General features: G+C 50.2%; 1 protein-coding gene across 2 annotated transcripts in view; it reads right to left on the bottom strand.

Annotated features, from left to right (window-relative positions):
- Positions 1–13,098, bottom strand: part of ALPK3 (alpha kinase 3) — an 88,335-nt gene that overhangs the window by 55,893 nt on the left and 19,344 nt on the right. The gene's annotated exons all lie outside the window — the stretch shown is intronic.

The following is a 13,098-nucleotide window of genomic DNA, read 5'->3' as shown; positions in this document are numbered from 1 at the left end:
CTCGACCAGAACAGGTTGGAAGAGGCAGTGGTGGGGCCAGACGGAGAGGCAGGGCCAGAGCAGGTGCATCAGCGCCAAATGTGTCACGTAGTGAAGCTCCCGTGGCGAGGGCTCCCGCGGCGAGGGCTAGATTTTCAGAAGTCTGGAGGTTCTTTAAGGAAACACCGGATGACCGACGGACTGTGGTGTGCAACCTTTGCCAAACCAGGATCAGCAGGGGTTCCACCACTACTAGCTTAACTACCACCAGTATGCGCAGGCATATGAATGCTAAACACCCCACTCAGTGGCACCAAGCCCGTTCACCTCCGGCCGTGCACACCACTGCTCCTTCCCCTGTGTCAGCTGATAGTCAGCCCCCTGCCCAGGACCCTGGCACAAAAACCCCATCGTCGCCTCCATGATCCTCCACAGCATCCACCAGCGTTCAGCTCTCCATACCCCAGACGCTGGAGCGGAAACGGAAATATAGTGCAACCCACCCGCACGCCCAAGCCCTTAATGTCCACGAGGGGGGCGTGGCCTGATGCCGGACTGAGAAGGACGTGCGCCGCGGAGCTCCCGGGACCCGACACCCCATCTCCCTCCTAAGGCAGCCATCCCTCACTTGTGCCCGTTCCCCTCCGCCCCGGGGTGCCCCACACACCTGCCACTGTCCTCCGGTGCCGTTTTGGAGGCGGCTACGGACACCGCGCCGCTCCTCCGTGCTCCCCCGCGGCCGACCACGTGACCCGCGCGGCGGCCCGCTCCTAGCCGCCCGGTGCAGCGGTAAACCGATCGCCGGGGACATTTTCCTGCACCTTGCTGCCTGGACATCGCTCCCACCGCCGAGGGCACTGTGACAGCGCTCCAGCCAGCCCTTCATCCTGCTGGAGGCGCCATCCTGTGGACTCCCCTGCGCTGCCTGAGGCCTAGGCGCGCAGGGTTAACCCTGTCACTGCTGGACTGATCCAGGACCAGGTAGGGAAGTAATTCCCCTGCTGCTGCCCACCTCTGCCCTGGGGACCCCAAGCTATACAGCCCAGCACTGAGTCCTCCATATTCCCAGGGATCCCCTGTTCCTGGGTTCTGTTTTATATTAACCCTTGCAGTCCTGCTGCAATACTCCACGTGGGTTTGGACTGTATCTCTGCTAACTACTGGACGCTAGGCTTCCTGATTGTTTATCACTGGCCCCCCCCTGCCCAGACGCCATGGGTAATCGGAGGAAGACGGCTAAAATGCTCAAAGCAGCGTCCGGGGTGTCTGCACCTCCTTCGGATGATGAATCCGTCCATGAAGATCCTCCATTCCAGTCCCTGGAACCCCTGGATGCGCAGGAATGCTCCACATCACAAGCCGTTCTGGAGCAGATACAGTCAAACGCTGCCAAAAAGTTAGGGAGATTCTCCCGCACACAGCCTTGCTCTCCTCAGGGGTCCCCAAACTCCTCTCCCTCCCTCTTTGAAGGCTCCCAGAGCCCGCCACAGCTTGTAAGCTATGAAGAGGGTGCTGATCCGTCTGACGCGGCCACGGAGTTGGATCGGAAATTTGCAGAGGTGCTGGCGGCCATTAACGGATGCCAATCCAAACTGGTCACCAAGGTGGATGAGCTGCGACAGGACTTTGTTCTATTACGACATGATGTCCACAAAGCCAAAGAGCGAATCACCGAAACTGAACGCAGAATATCTGAGGTGGAGGACGTCCAGAGGCCTATGCCGACACAGATCAGAGAGCTTCAGCGCCAAATGTCTGCATCCATCGACAGAGCTGATGACCTCGAAAACCGCCTACGGCGGAACAACGTCAGAGTGGTTGGCCTCCCCGAAAAAGTGGAAGGGTCTGACCCTGTATCCTTTTTTGAAAATTGGCTCAAAAATATGCTTCCTGCAGATACCTTCTCCCCGTTCTTCACAGTGGAAAGGGCCCATCGCGTGCCATCCCGCCCTGGCCCCCCAGGGGGCAATCCGAGACCCTTCCTGGCCCGGCTGCTGCACTTTAGGGACAGGGACTCTATCCTCAGGGCTGTCCGTACCAAGGGAGAAATTCTCTATGCCAACAGCAGAGTGTCCTTCTACCCTGATTTCTCTGCATCCGTCAGGAAACAGCGAGCACAATTCACCGAGGTCCGTGCTCGTCTCCGTGACAAGGGGTATAAATACTCCATGATGTATCCTTCCAAGCTCCGAATTGTGGACGGCCAGAAGACTCGTTTCTTCACCTGCCCAACCGAAGCACTTCACTGGGCTGATGCAGCCCCTCGGGCTCCTGCTGGGAGGCCCGCACCTCCTGAGTGACTGGACTCACATATCCTTTTATCTGATGTGCTATGACAATGCTGGACTTAGTCCTGAATAGTTATCTAGGGGTCCCAAATCACTGTTACAGTTTTCTAATATTTGTTTACACATTACGTGCCTCACAAATGTACCCTGTGATTGATTTGTGTTCTCTGTTTGGTCATATCGACCAGTGCGCCACATATGGCACTTCATTCTTTCCCTATTCCCCCCCCTCCTCCTCTCCCCTCCCCCTTCCCCCTCCCCTCCCCCTTCCCCCATCCCCTATCTCCTCTTTGGTTTTCTCTAAATATGGCTGCCTAATAACCTCCTGATCATATATACATTAAGGGTTGAAGGTCCCGGGACAAATGGTGTAGGTTTGTCTTGAGTTAGGGACCACTGTTCTACTATTTGACTGTTAGTGGGTATAGGTCTACACTACTGCTGTTAGGGTGTTAGACAGGGGGTTTGTATTCTTGGGATTGTTAGTTCAGTTCTGTTATATTTGTTATGCTCACTGTTGTCTGTCTGTCTATGTCTCTGTGGTATGAAAGGATGAATGCTTGGTTGCTCACGTCTCCTTCCCCACACCCCTTTCCCTTCCGCTAAGATGTCTTCACTTAAGGTAATGAGCTGGAATGTGAGGGGACTTAATTCTAAATTCAAGAGGGCTCTGATGTTAGATGTCATTAAGCGTCAAGCCCCTCACATTGTATGTATCCAAGAGACACACCTTACGGGTCAGAAGGTCCTCTCCCTGAAGCGGGCCTGGGTGGCTAGAGGGTATCATTCCTCCTACTCTGTCTACGCTAGGGGAGTATCCATACTCATATCCAAAGCGCTTCCCATAGAGGTCATACAGGTAGCGCCGGATCACTTTGGCCGTTATGTGATCATACATTGTGCCTTGTGGGGCTTTACCTTTACTATAGCGTCTATTTATGTCCCCCCTCCCTTTGATCCAGCTGTACTGCACCTAATATCCAGTAAGCTGGCTGCTATGCCTCCCAGTCCGATACTCTGCATTGGTGACTTCAATGCAGTCCCTAATCCCTCCTTAGATCGTACAAGTGGTCTGGACACAGGCTCGGTCCGTCTGAACGAGTGGCTCACTTCTCTAGACCTCGCCGATGTTTGGCGTAGTAAACACCCTCAAGAGAGAGAATATTCATTCTATTCCTCTGTGCACAGGAGCTTCTCTCGGATTGATCTGGCCTTTGTCTCCCCTGATATGTTGCCGCACGTTGACCAGGTATCCTATTGCCCACGCAGTGCATCAGACCACTCCGCCTTGCTCATTAGTCTCCTTATAGGCCCCCCCAGCGACTCCCGCGTATGGCGCCTGCACCCGGCCTGGCTCCAATCCCCAGCGGTCCTGAGTACTGTCAGGGCTGCGCACAGCGAGTTCTGGGATGTACACTCAACCCATCCTGATCCTCTCCTAGTCTGGGACTCGTACAAGTCCTCGGTGCGGGGGGCATTCATGTCAGGTGTAGCTGGCCATAGAAAGTCTCTAAACGCGCAGGAGGAGAGGCTGACCGCTGCACTGGTAAATGCAGAAAAGGAGTACCTAGAGAAACCTACTCCGGGGAATAAAAAGACTTGGGCTCAGGCGCAGAGGAACCATCTAGCTGTAGTGAAGGAGCGCACCAGTAAGCGCCTGCTAGCCAGGGAAGCGTCCATCTTTGAATTCGGAGATAAAAATGGGAAGCTGCTTGCGTATCTATCGCGGGCTGAACGTCCTTGTGCTTCCGTTCCCTCTATCCTTAACAGTAGTGGAACCCTGATCACAGAACCCCGGGCCATAAACATGGTATTTCATGAATTCTATTCCTCTCTTTACAGCTCCAGATTGTCCGCCCCTTCCGTCGAGATTTCCAGATTCCTTGACAGTCTTCCACTTTGGAGACTCACATCGGCACAGTCATCGGAGCTTGATGCTCCGCTCTCGGCGGAGGAGGTGGAACTGGCTATCCAATCGTTGCCCCTCGGTAAGACACCTGGACTTGATGGGCTGGGAGGCGAGTGGTATAGGGATAACTGTGAGACCCTGGTCCCTCATCTACTTAGCCTGTACTCCGATGCGCTCGACAGTGGTTCCCTCCCTGACTCCATGCGAGAGGCCCTTATTGTAGTTCTTCCTAAGCCTGGCAAGGATCCCCTGCTTCCCGACTCGTACCGCCCAATTTCCCTCCTAAACTCAGATGTTAAAATCCTAGCAAAAATTCTGGCAACAAGGCTTAATAAAGTGATATTATCCTTGGTTCACCCGGACCAGACAGGCTTTATGCCTGGGAGGGGAACTGACATAAATATACAAAGACTACACCTGAATATAGCAGAGGCAGAGCGGTCTCCAGACCCTGGGTTTATCTTATCCTTAGACAATTGTAAGGCGTTTGACTCTGTGGAATGGGCATATCTGTGGACCCTTTTGCCTAGAATGGGTCTTGGCCCTCGATTTACAGCATTAGTTAAACTACTGTATAATGATCCCAAGGCTAGGGTACGGACCAACCTTAACATCTCACCTACTCTCCCTATGGCCAGGGGCACTAGGCAGGGCTGCCCGCTATCTCCCCTCCTCTTCGCACTTGCCATTGAGCCCCTTGCTGTGGCGATCCGTCACTCTGATAGCATTAAGGGTATTACTAGAGGTCCTATCATTGAAAAGGTATCTCTCTATGCTGATGATACACTTGTATATCTTGGGGATTTGGGCCCCTCTCTAGAATCCCTCCTGTCCCTGATAGAACGCTACGGGGGGTTCTCAGGTCTCCGGGTTAACTGGGACAAATCGGTCCTTTTCCCCTTATCTGATGTAGGGGTACACTCCCTCCCCGTCCCAGTCCAGGTGGTGTCCACCTTTAAATATCTGGGAGTTCAGGTGTCACGCAGGGTCCAGGCATATACGGAGTTAAACATTACACCCTTGATAACTGCAACGGAATCACGCCTAAAAGCCTGGTCCACTCTCCCCCTGTCTTTGTACGGGCGTATTAACATATTTAAAATGATTTTTCTCCCAAAATTTCTATACCTTTTCCATGCCTGTCCTATACTCCTTCCTAAGAGTTTGTTTAAACGCTTAGACGGCATTCTCAGGTCCTTTTACTGGCAGAGTAGTGCCCCGCGGTTCAGTTTAGCGCTGCTTCAGGCTCCCAAGTCTAGGGGTGGACTGGCTGCCCCGGATCTGTATCTTTATTACCTGGCTTCCCAGCTAGTATATGCCCAGTGGTGGATAGATATAGACATGGGTAATGCAGCTACTGCACTGGCTGGTGCCCTGGTAGGTTCCTACGAGGCCCTTACAAACCTGCTGTACAGGTATAAGTCCCCATCTGATACCCCACTTCCCCTACGTACGGTAGCGGTGTGCTGGCGTAGGGCACAATCCCTGGTAGAACCGAGCAGCTCTCCCCCTCTCTCGCCTAGGACTCCATTGTGGCTCAATCCATGGCTCTCTCACTTCCTCTCCCTCCCGGGCTGGACAATGTGGGGGGCAGCGGGGGTGAAATTTGTAGGCCAGCTCTTATCCCCGGAAGCAGAGTTACTCAGCTTTAACGAGATAAGGGAGAGACATACTGTACCCAATACGGCCAGCTTCCATTACACGAAACTGCGGCACGCATTCAAAGCCCAATTCGGCTCCTTCAGCCTGACAGTGAAATTCTCCAAACTAGAGACTCTGATGAGTACCCCGGACCTCCCTAAGCCACTCACTCAGTGCTATGCTCTCCTACAAGAGCAAAAGTCCAGACCGTTTGATAGAGCCTGTGAACGCTGGAGACAGGATATCCCTGACCTGTCAGATGATGACTGGAGGGAGGTCGAACTGTCCTACTTCACATCTGTAGTGAGTGCGAGGGACTTCCTGATCCAATCTAAATTCCTCCATCGAGTATACTTCACCCCTGCTAGACTATTCCACATGGGAGCAATGCCCAATGATCTTTGCTTTCGCTGTCAGGCTGAAGTCGGATCCTTCCTGCATTGTGTCTGGTCCTGCCCTAGGGTCCATGTCTTCTGGTCTGAAGTGCTGGAATTCCTAAATATACACTTTGATTTCCCACGCTTGATGTCTCCCTCTGTGTGTCTCCTCGGCATCATAAATGAAGTTGTCAATGGCCACTATGACAAAATTTTCTTTAGGTTTGTCTTATACTACGCCCGAAAAGTGGTGGTGATGACCTGGAAGGACCAGGAGCCCCCTCCATTAAAAAGATGGATACTACTTATTAACAGCGTCATTCCCCACTACCGGTCCCTGTATACCAACAGGAAGTGTCCCCAGAAGTTTGACCGCATCTGGTCCAGATGGTGCGCGACTCCCCATACAGCCTTATAATCACATGTGACATATACTCCTCTCCATGATGAAGGAGACTGAGCGTGCTGGTATGTGTGTGTGTGTGTGTGTGACTGATTGTCTATGTGTCAATAGTTGTTTGTGTTGTATCAAGATGTCTGGCTGCAGTATCCTGCTGTTATATACTGTGTAATATCCCTCAGGTAGTTTTGTAACACAGCAAGAACCTGATTGTTACCATGGCTGTTGTATAATAATCCTGTAATGGGGGGAAGGAAATATGTGGCAGACAATCTTGTTTTCTGGTTTTGTTTATTGTAATTGTATAAAATTTCAAAAATAAATACTTTTAAAAAAAAGCCCTTAATGTCCACATCTCCAGATTGCTTAGCCTGGAGATGCTGCCCTATAGGCTAGTAGAGACTGAGGCCTTTCGCAACCTCATGGCGGCGGCCGCCCCTCGGTATTCGGTCCCCAGCCGCCACTACTTTTCCCGATGTGCCGTCCCAGCCCTGCACCAGCACGTGTCAGACAACATCATCCGTGCCCTGACCAACGCCGTTTCTGACAAGGTCCACCTGACCATGGACACGTGGACGAGTGCTGCCGGGCAGGGCCACTATATATCGCTGACGGCACATTGGGTTACCTTGGTGGAGGCTGGGACCGAGTCTGACCCTGCGGCTGGTCATATACTGCCGACGCCGAGGATTGCGGGGCCTACCTCGGTCCAGGTCTTTCAGGCCTACTATGCCTCCTCCTCCTCCCACCCCTCCTCCACCTCCTCCTCCGAACTACCATCCGTGGGCATGGCGCCATCATTCGCTAGCTCTAGGCACAGCAGCAGTGCCGTCGCTAAGCGACAGCAGGCGGTGCTCAAACTGCTGAGCCTAGGCGATAAAAGGCACACCGCCCAAGAACTATTACAGGGCATCACGGCGCAGACTGATCTGTGGCTGGCACCGCTGAACCTGAAGCCAGGCATGGTTGTGTGTGACAACGGCCGTAACCTGGTGGCGGCTCTGCAACTCGGCAGACTGACACATGAGCCATGCCTGGCCCATGTGTTAAATCTCATAGTTCAGCGTTTCCTCAAGACATACCCCAATCTGTCTGATTTGCTCACGAAGGTGCGCCGCATCTGTGCGCATTTCAGGAAGTCCAGCACAGATGCTGCCACTCTCAGGGCAGCGCAGCGCCGCCTCCAACTGCCCGCTCACCGACTGTTGTGCGACGTGCCCACGAGGTGGAATTCAACATTAACCATGTTATCCAGAGTTTACCAGCAGCGCAGAGCGATTGTAGACTGCCAGATGTCAACTTCCACCAGAACTGGTAGTCAGGTCAGTCAGCTTCCTCAAGTCTACAATGAGGAGTGGACGTGGATGTCTGATATCTGTCAGGTGCTGAGTAACTTCAAGGAGTCAACACAGATGGTCAGTGGCGATGCCGCCATCATCAGCCTCACCATCCCGCTGCTTGGCCTGTTGAAAAACTCTCTGATCAGCATGAAGTCGGAAGCTTTGCGCTCGTCACAAGAGACGGGGGAAGAAGATTCCCTTGTTGATAGCCAAAGCACCCTTAGGTCTGTTTCTCAGCGCATATCGGAGGAGGTGGAGGAGGATGAGGAGGAAGAGGAGGAGAATGTTGGCGAGACACAAGAGGGGACCATTGTTGAGTCCTTCACTGTTCAGCGTGTATGGGCAGAAGAAGAGGAGTTGGAGGAGTTGGAGGAGGAGGAAATGGACAGTCAGGCCAGTGAGGGGAGTGAATTCTTACGCTTTGGTACTCTGGCGCATATGGCAGATTTCATGCTAGGCTGCCTATCCCGTGACCCTCGCGTTCAAAGAATTTATTCCAGCACCGATTACTGGGTATTCACTCTCCTGGACCCACGGTACAAGCAAAATCTTTCCACTCTCATCCCTGGAGAGGAAAGGAGTGTGAGAATGCATGAATACCAGCAGGCCCTGGTGCACAAGCTGAAACACAGCTTGTCCAGCACTGGCAAGGGTACGCTTTACAAGGCTTTTGCCAGCTTTATGTCACCCCAGCAAGACACTGTCACCTGTCCCCAATCTCGGCAGAGTAGGGCTGATCTTTACAGAAAGATGGTGAGGGAGTACGTAGCTGACCATACCATCGTCCTAAATGATCACACAGCTCCCTACAACTACTGGGTTTCAAAGCTGGACATGTGGCACGAACTGGCGCTGTACGCCTTGGAGGTTTTTGCCTGCCCTGCCGCTAGCGTCTTGTCTGAGCGGGTTTTCAGTGCAGCTGGTGGCATCATCACCGATAAGCGTACACGCCTGTCGACTGACAGCGCTGACAGGCTGGCGCTTATTAAGATGAATAAAGCCTGGATTTCTCATAATTTCCAATCTCCACCAGGTGAAGGAAGCTCAACCTGAATAATTTATGCACTTCTCCTCCTCCTCATTTTCCTCCTTCTCCTCCTCTTTGTACACTAAAGCAGAGGAAACTGGCTATTTTTTGACAGGGCCCACTGGCTCTAGCTATAGTACTTTATGCATTTAATTTTTCTGGAGGGCCACCTACCCGGTCCTCTGTTTTAAACAATTTTTGGGAGTGCCTCATACAGGCACTCAATCTATTCAATTTTTCTGGAGGGCCACCTACCTGCTCCTCTGGTTTGAAAACTTTTTTGGACTGCCACATACAGGCACTCAATCTATTTCATTTTTCTGGAGGGCCACCTACCTGCTCCTCTGGTTTGAAAACTTTTTCGGACTGCCACATACAGGCACTCAATCTATTCCATTTTTCTGGAGGGCCACCTACCTGCTCCTCTGGTTTGAAAACTTTTTTGGACTGCCACATACAGGCACTCAATCTATTTCATTTTTCTGGAGGGCCACCTACCTGCTCCTCTGGTTTGAAAACTTTTTTGGACTGCCACATACAGGCACTCAATCTATTTCATTTTTCTGGAGGGCCACCTACCTGCTCCTCTGGTTTGAAAACTTTTTTGGACTGCCACATACAGGCACTCAATCTATTCCATTTTTCTGGAGGGCCACCTACCTGCTCCTCTGGTTTGAAAACTTTTTTGGACTGCCACATACAGGCACTCAATCTATTTCATTTTTCTGGAGGGCCACCTACCTGCTCCTCTGGTTTGAAAACTTTTTTGGACTGCCACATACAGGCACTATCCAAATTAAATTGTCTCCATAGCAGCCTCCACACGTTGTCTCCATTGCTACCTCCAAAAGTCGTCCATATAGCTGCCTCCATACATCGTCCCCTTATCAAACGAGGTGTGTCAGGCAGAAATTTGGGTTGTTTTCATGGATTCCACATCAAAGTTGTTAACTTTGTCGCCACCCTGCTGTGTTATCCACAAAATATACTGGCAAACTTTTACCATTTAGGGATATTATTTCAGCGCTTCTTGCGCATCTGTTTACATTCCCCTCACCTGCCATATCCCAAACTTATAAGAACGCTACTACACTTAACTTGGTGCAGGCTGGGACCGAGTCTGACCCTGGGGCTGGTCATATACTGCCGACGCAGAGGATTGCGGGGCCTACCTCGGTCCAGGTCTCAAAGGCCTACTATACCTCCTCCTCCTCCCACCCCTCCTCCACCTCCTCCTCCGACGAATTACCATACGTGGCCATGGCGCCATCAGTCGGTAGCTCTAGGCACAGCAGCAGTGCCGTCACTAAGCGACAGCAGGCGGTGCTCAAACTGCTGAGCCTAGGCGATAAAAGGCACACCGCCCAAGGGCTATTACAGGGCATTCCACATCAAACTTGTTAACTTTGTCGCCACCCTGCTGTGTAATCCACAAAATATACTGGCAAACTTTTATCATTTACCGATATTATTTCAGCGCTTCTTGCGCATCTGTTTACATTCCCCTCACCCGCTATATCCCAAACTTATAAGAACGCTACTACACTTGATCTTATACAAAAGGTTCTTAGAAGTGCTGTTTGAGGAGTAGCCTAGAGACAGGGGCTTGGATTGGCGAAAGCTCGCCTGGAAGCGGAGCGCCAGCTCCATCCCAAGATCCAACTAACATAGTTTTAACTGCAGCACCTTTAATCTACTACTAGTTCACTGCCTCCATAATAATAATAATAATCTTTATTTATATAGCGCCATCATATTCCGTAGCGCTTTACAAATCATAGGAAACAAATACAAATGTAATGTAACAGAGCACAACATTTGTATGGAACAACAGGAGTGAGGTCCCTGCTCGCCAGAGCTTACGGTTTATGAAGATGATGGGGTAACACGAGGTAAAAGAATATTTAATGGTCAAGCCATTCTTCTTAGGGAATAGAACAAAATATAATAAATGGAATTGCTGTCGCTTGAACCACTCAGCCGTCATCTTATATACCAGGTCCAGGGTGAATGGGACTGCAGAGAAGTCTGGTGCCTGTTGGTTGCTGGATAACAGATGGGAGGACGACACAGGACGGGTTAGTAGAAGAGTTAAAACTTCATGCAGTTAATGAGTGTTATAGGCTTGCCTAAAGAAATGGGTTTTAAGAGCACGTTTAAAACTTTGGAGGTTAGGTATTAGTCTGATAGTCCGGGGCAGAGCATTCCATAGAATTGGTGCAGCTCTAGAGAAGTCTTGGAGACGCGAGTGGGAGGTCCGCACTAGGGTAGAGGTTAATCTAAGATCACTGGCGGATCTAAGAGCACGGGTTGGGCGATAGACTGAGATAAGAGAGGAGAGGTAGGGGGGTGCAGCATTATACAGAGCTTTATGGATGAGGGTTATTATTTTAAACTGTATTCGAAAGGAGACTGGCAGCCAGTGCAGCGACTGGCATGAACTGTAGGCATACATGGTCCCCTTATCAAACGAGCTGTGTCAGGCAGAATTTTGGGTTGTTTTCATGGCTTCCACAACAAACTTGTTAACTTTGTCGCCACCCTGCTGTGTAATCCACAAAATATACTGGCAAACTTTTATCATTTACCAATATTATTTCAGCGCTTCTTGCGCATCTGTTTACATTCCCCTCACCCGCCATATCCTAAACTTATAAGAACGCTACTACACTTGATCTTATACAAAAGGTTCTTAGAAGTGCTGTTTGGGGAGTAGCCTAGAGACAGGGGCTTGGATTGGCGAAAGCTCGCCTGGCAGCGGAGCGCCAGCTCCATGCCAAGATCCAACTAACATAGTTTTAACTGCAGCACCTTTAATCTACTACTAGTTCACTGCCTCCATACATGGTCCCCTTATCAAACGAGCTGTGTCAGGCAGAATTTTGGGTTGTTTTCATGGCTTCCATGTTAACTTTGTCGCCAACCTGCTGTGTAATCCACAAAATATACTGGCAAACTTTTATCATGTACCGATATTATTTGAGCGCTTCTTGCTCACCTCCTTTGGTTCCTCTCTGCCACCCATTGGTTTGAAGTCTGAGTCCATTTAGGGTATGTCGCCATGCCACTCTCTAGCCTGCCGCTGCTGCCGCTGCCTCTGCATGCCATCCCCTATAGTGTCAGGGTCAATTATTAGATGTTTTAGATGCTATCTAGCTTCATTCTGTCACTCTGTCATGGCCATGCTGTTGCCCATAATTTTGGCATAATGGTGCGATTAAGCAGCCTCAGAGGCATCCATGCATGCTGCCCCTGCTGTTTCCTGTCCATTTCCGTGGTGTTTCCATCCTTTTCTGAGGTTCCCAGGTGTTTGGCCAAGCTTCCCTGTGCAGAGCCTTGGTCCCCTTGAAAAATGCTCGAGTCTCCCATTGACTTCAATGGGGCTCGTTATTCGAGACGAGCATCGGGAAAAGTTCGTCTCGAATAACGAGTACCCGAGCATTTTAGTGCTCGCTCATCTCTACTAACTATCCATGAACAATCACCAGTTAGAGATCACAAGACCCTCCATCAGCAGCCATTTTATGGACAGGAATTTCTGGCAGATGAGGTAGAAGATGAAGGAGGCTTCACTTTACACATCAAGAAATTGGTACAGAACTATTAATAGCTATATATATTGGTAAATTGCCTAATAACCTGCCCCGCACACTTATACATAGATTACAAAAAACAAGAGGTAAAGAGGCCAACCCCTTTAATGTTCTAAATTACTAGTGGTTACATTTCCACCTAAATCTTATCCCATAGGTTAAACGGAAAACACTTTCTGGGAGATTTATGTCACCTCCATTCAATTAAATGGAATTAATATAGATATAAGGTAGATGGTACAAAATTTCACTTTACAATGGGTGCAATCAGTATTCAACACTTTACCAATTTTCTAAGTAAATATAAGTTCTATCCACATGAAATTCTTACCAAATGTCGTAACAACCCATCTTATCCACAATGGCAAAGAATTTGAGCCATGGATGTCCTTAAATTAATTGTAATAATGAGAGATGACATGAGAAAAAAGTAGTGAACAAGCTTACTGAAATGTATGTAACCCCTTTCCGCTGAGACCCTTTTCTGTTCTTCGTTTAAATTTTCACTCTCCACCTTCAAAAATCAATAACTTTTTAATTTTTC

This window comes from Engystomops pustulosus, chromosome 4 (genome assembly GCF_040894005.1).
Source record: "Engystomops pustulosus chromosome 4, aEngPut4.maternal, whole genome shotgun sequence".
Taxonomy (NCBI): Eukaryota; Metazoa; Chordata; class Amphibia; order Anura; family Leptodactylidae; genus Engystomops; species Engystomops pustulosus.
This window is presented reverse-complemented; position numbering and strand designations above follow the sequence as displayed.